Here is a 9,651-nt window from a genome sequence, read left to right as displayed (position 1 = left end):
ACATTTTTTGGTAATCTAACACATTCTGCCAAATGTGTGTTGAATAGTCTGTTACCGCCCTCTACCTGCAATAGCGGAGGGTGTTCTGGGATTATCACATGTCACTGTTCGCCTCAGCAGTTGAGGGCGCTATAGAACAACTATTGGCGCAACCAGGGACCTCTGGCTGAAGTCCCCTGTACTTGTTCCAGGTGGAGATGCTTTAAAGCAGGGGTCCCCAAACTTTTTTTTCTCTGGGGGCCACATTATCGTTCCTGACTGTGATCAGGGGCCGGATCAATCATGTGGGCTGTATACTAGGCCACTGCTTGTTATAGCCATAATTTCTAGCACGGCAATCGCCATTACACGCTGAAGAAGAGCTCTGCCCGAAATGTTCATAGACGAATAGACAGAGACAAATCTGAAGAGTGCTTCGCTTCCTTCATTGATAATTTCTAGCACAAAATACTTCATCATTACAAGTGATTTGCAAAATAAGTGAGTGAGTACTTCACATGTTTTTCAATTTGAAATATAACAGGTATTCCTTTAATTTCCAATAACCATATAAAAATAGCAAAGAAAGGTTAGAAAAATATGGTGATTGACCGTTTAGGAGTGATACAATAGAAATGGCAGGCCTGTTACAGTGAGATGAGAAACTATCAAGACAAGAAACTTCTGGTGATTCACACTAAGTAAGTGAAAATGAAACTTATAACATTTATTTTATCTTTTTTTCTGTGAGGATTGCTTCTTTGGGCCAGTTCAAATGGTGAGATGCAGAGAGGTGGAGGGCCGGTAAAAAGGGCCTGGCGGGCCGCATCCGGCCCCCGGGCCTTAGTTTGGGGACCCCTGCTTTAAAGCTACATTTTACTTTTATCTTCCTCATTTCTGTATATACCATTTTAGATTTTTTTTGTACAACGTGTTGTGCCTTGGCCTAGTGGTTAGAGAGTTGGTCTTTCAATCTAGGGGTTGCAGGTTCAAATCCCCCCTGACCACTCCCTACACCTCCATCCATGGCTGAAGGGCCCTTGAGCAAGGCACCTAACCCAAAATTGCTCCAGGGACTGTAACCAATACCCTGAAAAATAATAGTTGTAAGTCGCTTTGAATAAATGAAAGCGTCAGCTAAGTGCAATGTAATGTAATGTAATTTTGATGATTTTTTCCCCCTATGAATCGATAATGGCAGGTTTAGACCAAATATGTTACTGTATGTTCCTGCATGCATCGTTCTCACTATTTTAGATTATAATAGATGTGTTGTGTCTACAATAAAGCCACGTATATCCTACACTGCCTTTAAATATGCATGCATAGTACAGAATTCGGTCTCACAGGTTATCAGTATTGTACAATCCTTAGATTTTAACAAATACTTTACAGAGCATTCAGTGTTTACATAACATTTGGTCATTGTAATCATATTAGAATAATTTGTCTTTAGCAATGCACTTGGAGTGACTACAGAACTTGATTGTAAGGATGTGTCCGGTCTGTCCTGTTGTCTTTAATGCACAAGGCTCTGCAGGGACAGAGGAACCGAGATGAATCAATCGGTAGGCCCAGGTGGTGCACTTCAGATATTCAGATATTCAGAATTCAGATAGAAGATATACAGTAGGCCCGCAGTCTTCTGCCCATCACCATGGACTGTCTCCATCCCTATAAAGTCCTCAAGGTTGAGTAATTAGGAGTAGGCTGCATTTTCCAAAGGCACAACTTGGGCATTTTAACACAGACTGTTATAATTCTAATAGGCCTACATTTCTTTTGTTGTCATTTGTATTTTGGCGTTTGTTTGTTCACGTTTCATTTTCTCTGGGTACTTCCGTTTTGTTTTGAGGCTGAGTTCAAATCACATTTCTGGATGTATTTCTATGGATATGTTTCTACTGGAGAGCATCATAAGGAAGAACACTTCAATGAGGGCCGCAGCCCTCTAAGCTTTTTCCATTTCCGTATGTGTGTGTGTAAGAGGACGGCATCCTCTCGTCTTTAATACACTCCCTATGCATAAACACGGTGTTTAGCCTACAGTGCGGTCATAAAAGTCATATCCTAGATACTATAGTCTGCATGGAGTCATGCATTCATAAAAGAGCAGTCCAGTAAATGCAGGCCTTTATTGCAGAGCAGATCACTGAATGGGACATTGCTATAATTGTCATACACATTCATGGTGTGAATGGTTTTCTCTTTTTTTTTGCACAACACAAATATCTCAAAGAAATGTCTGAACTGTTTTTCTGCTGTCTTCACCACTTACCATATTCCATATTATTTGCATAATATCTCAGAGCTGTTATGGTGGCACCAATCAAACAATCAAGTAGGCCTAATTATGCGCATAATGTATTCATTTGTTACAGTGTTCAAAAAGTAATCTCATTGTTCCTTATTTTTGGACATAAGCATACTGTAGAATGTAACCATTATACCTGCAAAAAATAGACAATTTGGAAGTACACTTGCCTGGTTCACACCAGACTGTATAACAATTGAGATATGTCATTTATAAGATACAGTATGTATTTCAGGTCGAAAAGCTAGGGTTTCCCAGGCTAGAAGTACACACCAGTTCTCCATAAGCCACCATTGTTTTAATTGAGAATATTATTATTATGACACTTTGAACTACAGTTGACTGACAGTTGACTGACTACACTTATTTGCAGTGTAAAATACCATTTCATATATGATTATAAATGTATCCTTTTTGTAAAATATACTATTTTTAATCTAGCCACTCAAAACTAATATGACATTATCCAATAGCAATCAAATACTGGCCAAATGCTCATGTTTCACATTGCAAGCATTTGGTATCTTACTCAAATGATGATACAATGCAAGTAGCACATTCTTTCCACTTAACTGCTCAGTGCACATAGTAAATTGTCAAGGTTTAGAGGTAATGGTAGCACTCCCCTTACACATCAGGATTTACCTACCCATTTTATGCACATGTAGAAGTTAGAAATTGTTAATCGAAATTATAACTGTCATCCTCGTGTTGGCCACCCTCCACCCCACTAACATTATTAATATGTCAATAGGAGGAAATGGACTGAGGACAAGATGTTACAAAATTAAAGACTTTAATGCATTACATCTACATAACATTGAACATTATATTTAAAATATGTTTACAGATTATATATATGGGGGAAAAATGTAGTCCTCATTCATCAGGACGTGAGTATCAGAAATAAATATTACAGCAGGCAGACAGACAAACATTGACAACACCTCTGGAAACTATATATAAAAAGTGACAGTCCACCTGGGAAAGTCCAACTCCATTGCCATTGTAACACAGCATTCCACAGCACACACAGCACAGTGCATAATGAAATTGCATGTATACCTCACCTGTGCAAGGTCCCAGCCCCCAATGGCTCCCCAAGGGAGCAGTGTGGTGGAGATTCTAGAGTATTATCCATATATCTTATTCAGTTTCTCTGTCGGCGGGATGGTACCATGCTCAGGGTACCTCAGTCATGGAGGAGGGAGAGCACTGGTTAATTACTCCACCCACCAACCTGCAAAATGTAAGAATTCTTGAAAATGAGGGTGACAAGCCTCAGAATGGACAAGCTTGTAGTTCGACAACAAATTTTTAAAATGTATTTTTTTTAGGGCTTTTTGTCTTTATTTTCGACAGAACCGTGGAGGAGAGATGGGGAAGGATCGGCAAATGACACGGGTCGGAATCGAACCCAGGTCGCCACCGTAGTAACTCAGTACCCTACCGTTAGGCCACGGCAGGGCCTAGGCAACACACATTTTGATGAATCAAAACGATATACACTGTGCCTTTAAAAAATGGGGGAAAACTGTACGTAATTGTGTTTGTTTGTGGTGGTGAGGATGATCCACGGGTAATTAGGTGTTTGTGTACACACACTTTTGCATATCATTAATGTTGGCTTTGTAATTGGCAGGAGTTATTTATTGACAAATTACCTTATTGTTTTAAATGTAGAAGTGTGTTTTATTCCCCCCTTAGAGAAAATTTGCCTTTTCCCCCAAATTAATTAGTTGATTTTTTTGGACAGCAAGCTGTGTAATTATGTATGCACATTTGTGCAGTATGCACACTTCTATGAACATTTTTAAACACTTCCTGTACATGTGCACCGGCAAATAGTAGATGTCAATCACATTTCAGACATGGTTATGTGGAACACTATAGAATTTTATGTGGTGCTTTACCATAAATGATTTGCCTGTGTAACGTTAGAGCTCCGTCTTTATTGCTCTTTCCTGAGAACAGAGAATGTTTCGGTAGACCTTTAAAAACACAAGGTCAAATAATCACACATAGGTTGTAAAAATGCCTTTGAAGCCTTTATTATTATGACTACTATTGCAATCAAGCTGTGTTTTTTTCCTCAAATAAAAGCTTCATATCTTAAAATAACAATTAGTCTGCAAATAGACATGTGGTGATTATGAATTCTGTTGAGGAGGAGAGGTGTTCTACTGTTGCGTCGGGCTGACAGAGATGGGGAGGTGGAGGTGGTGGAGGTGGAGGTGGTGGTGGTGGTGGTGGTGGTGGTGGGGTTGGGGTTGGGGTTGGTGTTGTGAAGTGGGAACCAGCAGGGATTTGCTGAGGAGTCTTGGGGTGCAGAAAGGGGTGGGGGCAGCTGCAGCAGAGAGGAGGGTTGTGTGTGTGTGTATGTGGTTGAGGATGAGAAGGTGGTGAAGGGGGAGGGCTGGTTGTAAGGCTGGTTGGAGGGTTGAAGTGGTGGGATAGGAGTGGGGGGAGTTGGGGAGCGGGGGTGCGGCAGGGGTCACACACTGCAATCAGTGTTAAACGCTGCAGTTTTGTGCGTGTGTGATTGTCGAGTGGCCCATTACTGTCTGATTAGGGCCCTTTTCCATGGCTCTCTGATTAGGGCTGTATACGCGCGCCCCACTGCACTGCTCCGCAACGCACCCTGAGCGAGGCCCCTGTCCTGCCTGCCAGCCTGCCTGCTGTCGCTTGGCAATCACAGCCTTCTTCTTACACTGCCATTTTGTACCACACACACACACACACACACACACACACACACACACACACACACACACACACACACACACACACACACACACACACACACACACACACACAATCCCTTCATCTGTCCCCAGCCACCAGCAGACATCATTCACATGTCCCTATAGAGAAACGGGACAAGAGACCACTCAGCAGAGAGAGAGAGAGAGAGAGAGAGAGAGAGAGAGAGAGAGAGAGAGAGAGAGAATTATGCGGAAGTGAGGCAGGCAAAGAAAGGGTGGCAAAAAAATACTTGACACGTCAATTGTAAACCAGTCAATTACGATGCCCCCATTTTATTAAAGCAAATGAACAGGTCTTGGCTGAGCAAAGGAGAGGTCACAATTGTGGCCAGAGGGTTATATTAACTGGAGTACATTACAACTGAATTGTTCTCACTGGTTCATGGCCATTACACATGGCTTGGGCTGTTCATTCATTCATCCATTCAGTCATCCATCCATCCACCACCCACCCATTCTTTCAAGACAAATTTTATACCGTTAATATAAGTCAGTCCACGCATTTTTCACACATTGAAGGTGTCCGGAGGGCATAATTCTATAGATTAAGGAAAAAAAAGTGTGTTATGGTGTAGTGATAATTTTTGAAAAGAAAATGAATGTGTTTCAAACCACCTGTAGAGCCTTTTCACCTTTGTGAGACCATTTAATACAAATGGAGATGTAGATGGGGGTCAGCATTAACCTATTGGATGAGGTCCCATCTCCATATAAAAGATTGCCAGAAAGCCAAACGATGAGAGATGTCAAGATCTCTGAAAGGGCAGAAGAAAGAGTAAGAGAGAAGAAGAGCAATACAACAGAGTGTTGAAATTGGCCGTTTCCCTACGTCTTTAATGTCGATCATATCTGACACAGGAAGTAGCGTTAGTCAGTAGAAGTACCGGCAGGCCTGGATTAAGATACCCCGGGGCCCCTAGGCTACAGGTTGCTGTGGCGACCCCCGAAATTTCACGAAAATGTTCACAACAACATTAAAAAGATAGTGTCATAATTACAACCTAGGAATTAAGCATAACATGTCTGCCAACTCTTTAGAGGATTGATAACAAGATGTAAAACTGTATACCTAAAACAACAGATGAATTTGTCAATATCGCATCTTGTCACAATTCTCTCATTTTTCACTTTTGGCCAATCAGTGGGTGGCCCCTGACAGGTGGGGGCCCCTAGGCTGCCACCATATCTGTGCATTAATCTGGCCCAGAGTACCGGTGGTCACTCAGGAGCAATGTCTAGTGGAACCGCTATCTCTGCAGGTGTCCCAGCTACTCCACAACCTTGGTGCTTAAGCTCTAGCCTCCTCCCCAAAACTTTGATTTTAACGCACAATCAGGTATACCCAACACCACCCTCATCCACCCTGACCCCTCAATTCATAATGCCACATATATAGGTTTACCCAGTATAACTTCCCTCACCAGGACTGCACTGGCAGGATTGCTTTCCAATGGAACTACAGTACAGTTGCTCCGTTGTTTGTCTGGATTGATCATGATGATAGATAAAGAAATGTGGTTACAGGGAAGATGGATACAAAAAGGAATAAACCTACCCTACGTTATCCCCCCGTAACCTGTCGGAAAATCCCAAACTGTGAGATCACATCAGTGTGTTGTGTGTGTGAGTAGGATGTATAAATATGTCTGACTCTGCCACACATACCTTAGAGCCTTGTAAAGGGAAGATGCTGCTATTTGAAATGAATGATAAGATTTCTTCTTCTAACGACCAGCCCGCTTTAGCCACTGCGGTAATCCATGTGATTCCTATCAACATGGCAAAAACAATACAGTCGCAAAGCAGCTCAACATGCTGGCCTATGCAGGTAGACACTCAATTGTTCACTTTTTCCGTTTTAAAGCTTTTTAGAGTACTTTTTCAAGAGTATGACAGGAAGAGAGGGGGGAAGAGAGATGGGGTAAGGTTGGGACATGACCCAGGCTGGACTCGAACCCTTGGGCATGCAAGCCCACATGTGGGGGACTTAGCGCGGCACTGTACAGTGCCCCTTCAATTGTCAACTTTCCCAAACTGTTCTAATGCTCCTTTTGCCAATTAAACAAATCACAATGAGGTACGAGTTATTTCCTTTACACACTTTCTCTCACACACACACACGCACACACACACAACACAGGGTAAGTAAAAAAAAACCCTCCAACTACAGATCACAGTCTGAACAGTTCTCACCTTTCAGCAGGCTGTGAAAACTTCAATATTGTGTGATAGTGCTCCTATGCAATATGTGATTTTGGCAAATGGAGGGAACGGAACAGTAGCTGAAAGTTAAGATGTGCACATCCACAAAACAAGCAATCTAGGTGTCAGACAATTTTAGTAGATAGTGTGAGAGAGTGGTCCGCACACTGGGTATAAGCTTGAAAAATACTTACTTAATTAAGCCTGAGAAAGATTCCGCTGATGGATCAAAATGTTGCCATCTGTTTAAAAAAAACTTGAATTTTTGGAGTGAATACCCAGTGTGCAGAGTGAAACCACACGTGAAAGACATAGTAGACAGTTAGGCCCTGCCGTGGCCAAACGGTAGGGCACTCGTCTTCCATGTGCTATCATCCTTTGCTGGCCCTTCCCCGTCTCTCTACCCACTCGCTTCCTGTCACCACCGTCACTGTCCTATCATAGGGCCTAAATAAAGTCAAAAAGAAAAAGGAAAGACATAGTAGACAGTCACCAAGGCCATCTGTCATTTGTTCTTCTGTGAAACTAAAGCCATGGCCTCAGCACCAGCCAGATATTTACCTTCCCCACCAGCAGCAATTTAAAAGCACATCTTACCAGTTCGTTATCTTGCCTGCCTTTGGAGGAGGACGCAGAAGGATTCCATGTTAGAGAGAGATTCAGTGTTTCATTGTAGGCAATACGTACATTTCAAGACAAGGCAATGATATATGAATGAAAAGGTGATTCCTTAACCTTTAAAAATGTTAATTTGTGTGTTAATATTGACATATACAGACAGGGCCGCTGACAGCTTTGGCTGGGCCGGGACAAAGTCACCTGAAAGCACCTTGTCCCCTTGGGCTTGGGGACAACTGACCCCTTTGTCTCCCCTTGTCAGTTTTGTTGTAGACAGGCATGTGTTAGCACGCACGCACGCACGCACGCACGCACGCACGCACGCACGCACTACAAATACATGCACGTACACAGTTTGAATATATCAGCATCATACAAATGTGATGATTCGTTCTTTTGGGGTTATCTGCTCTGGCAATTTGGGTTCTGGCTCTAGAAAGAGAACCTTGTTTTTTTTCCATGAACGAATTTGTGACATATAATATAGCCTACAGTTGCTTCCTCATAGAACTTTTAGGTTTCTCAGAGAACTTTTAGGGGTTCCTCTACATTGGCAAACAGAAGCTTCTTCAGGGAACGTTTTTTTCCAGTGTTCATCCTGAGCCAAATTAACAAGATGTGCTTTTGTCAAGCACTTCTTGTACAGAGTGATTGACTACAGCTGGAGGGGAAAAATTACATTACATTACACTTAGCTGACGCTTTTATTCAATGTGACTTACAGACATTTTAGATGTGGGGTATTGGTTACAGTCCCCAGGGATCAGATGCCTTGCTCAATTGCATTGAAGCCATGGGGAGAGGTTAGGGTGGGATTTAAACCTACAATCCTCCAAAATAAAGTCCAACTCCCTAACCACTGAAACAATTGGACCACAGCTTCCTTCAGATAAAAATAAATAATAACATATATGTACAGTATATGTGTGCAATGTCTGAATATAAACATAAAAATACAGTGTGTGTGTGTGTGTGTGTGTGTGTGTGTGTGTGTGTGTGTGTGTGTGTGTGTGTGTGTGTGTGTGTGTGTGTGTGTGTGTGTGTGTGTGTGTGTGTGTGTGTGTGTGTTGGGGGGGCTACAGCCGAATTTCTTCTTGTTCGATAATAATTATTACTTTCAGTGATCTGACCGTCCATTAGAATCTGTGCCAGAGGTCATTTAAGCATATTATCAAAAATATTGATTTGAATAAGTTGTCCTGTTGTCCCTTATCCTGAGTAGCATTTATGGGCAATAAAACTAACAAAAACTAAACAAAGGAGGGCTGCCAAAAGCTTCAAATTGCACACTGCTGTAAGCTCTGAAATGGACATGGGCTTGTAAAGTATTTCTAGACGTTTATTGATTTGATGTTACAATTTGAATTGACAGAACAATTTTGAACTGTACAACGTTGTGATCTGTCAAAGCACTTGGGTCAGATGCTGTCGTCTCCTTTTAGTACAAAAGGTGCAAAAGGTGTTCCATCAAGTCGGTGAATTTGATGTCTCTCAATTGTCAAACTAGATTATTTAATACGCTTGTGCGTAAAACACCTTACCATCCTGGTAGTCACAATTAAATTGTATATTTGATTCATTTTGACTTTTGTTAAGGTTATTTTTTGTTGACAGTTCTTATCACTGTGATCCAGTTAAGAAACATTTTACATTTGCCTCGTCTGAATGCATCACTGTCACATCAAGTCACAAATTATCGCATCAGATTCCTGGTTACCAAATCTTGCCATGTTGTTATCCCAGTGAGCACTAGCCTTGCTTCCAGGTTAAAAC

Source organism: Engraulis encrasicolus, chromosome 6 (assembly GCF_034702125.1).
Source record: "Engraulis encrasicolus isolate BLACKSEA-1 chromosome 6, IST_EnEncr_1.0, whole genome shotgun sequence".
In the NCBI taxonomy this organism is placed as follows: Eukaryota; Metazoa; Chordata; class Actinopteri; order Clupeiformes; family Engraulidae; genus Engraulis; species Engraulis encrasicolus.
Note: the sequence above shows the minus strand (reverse complement) of the source record.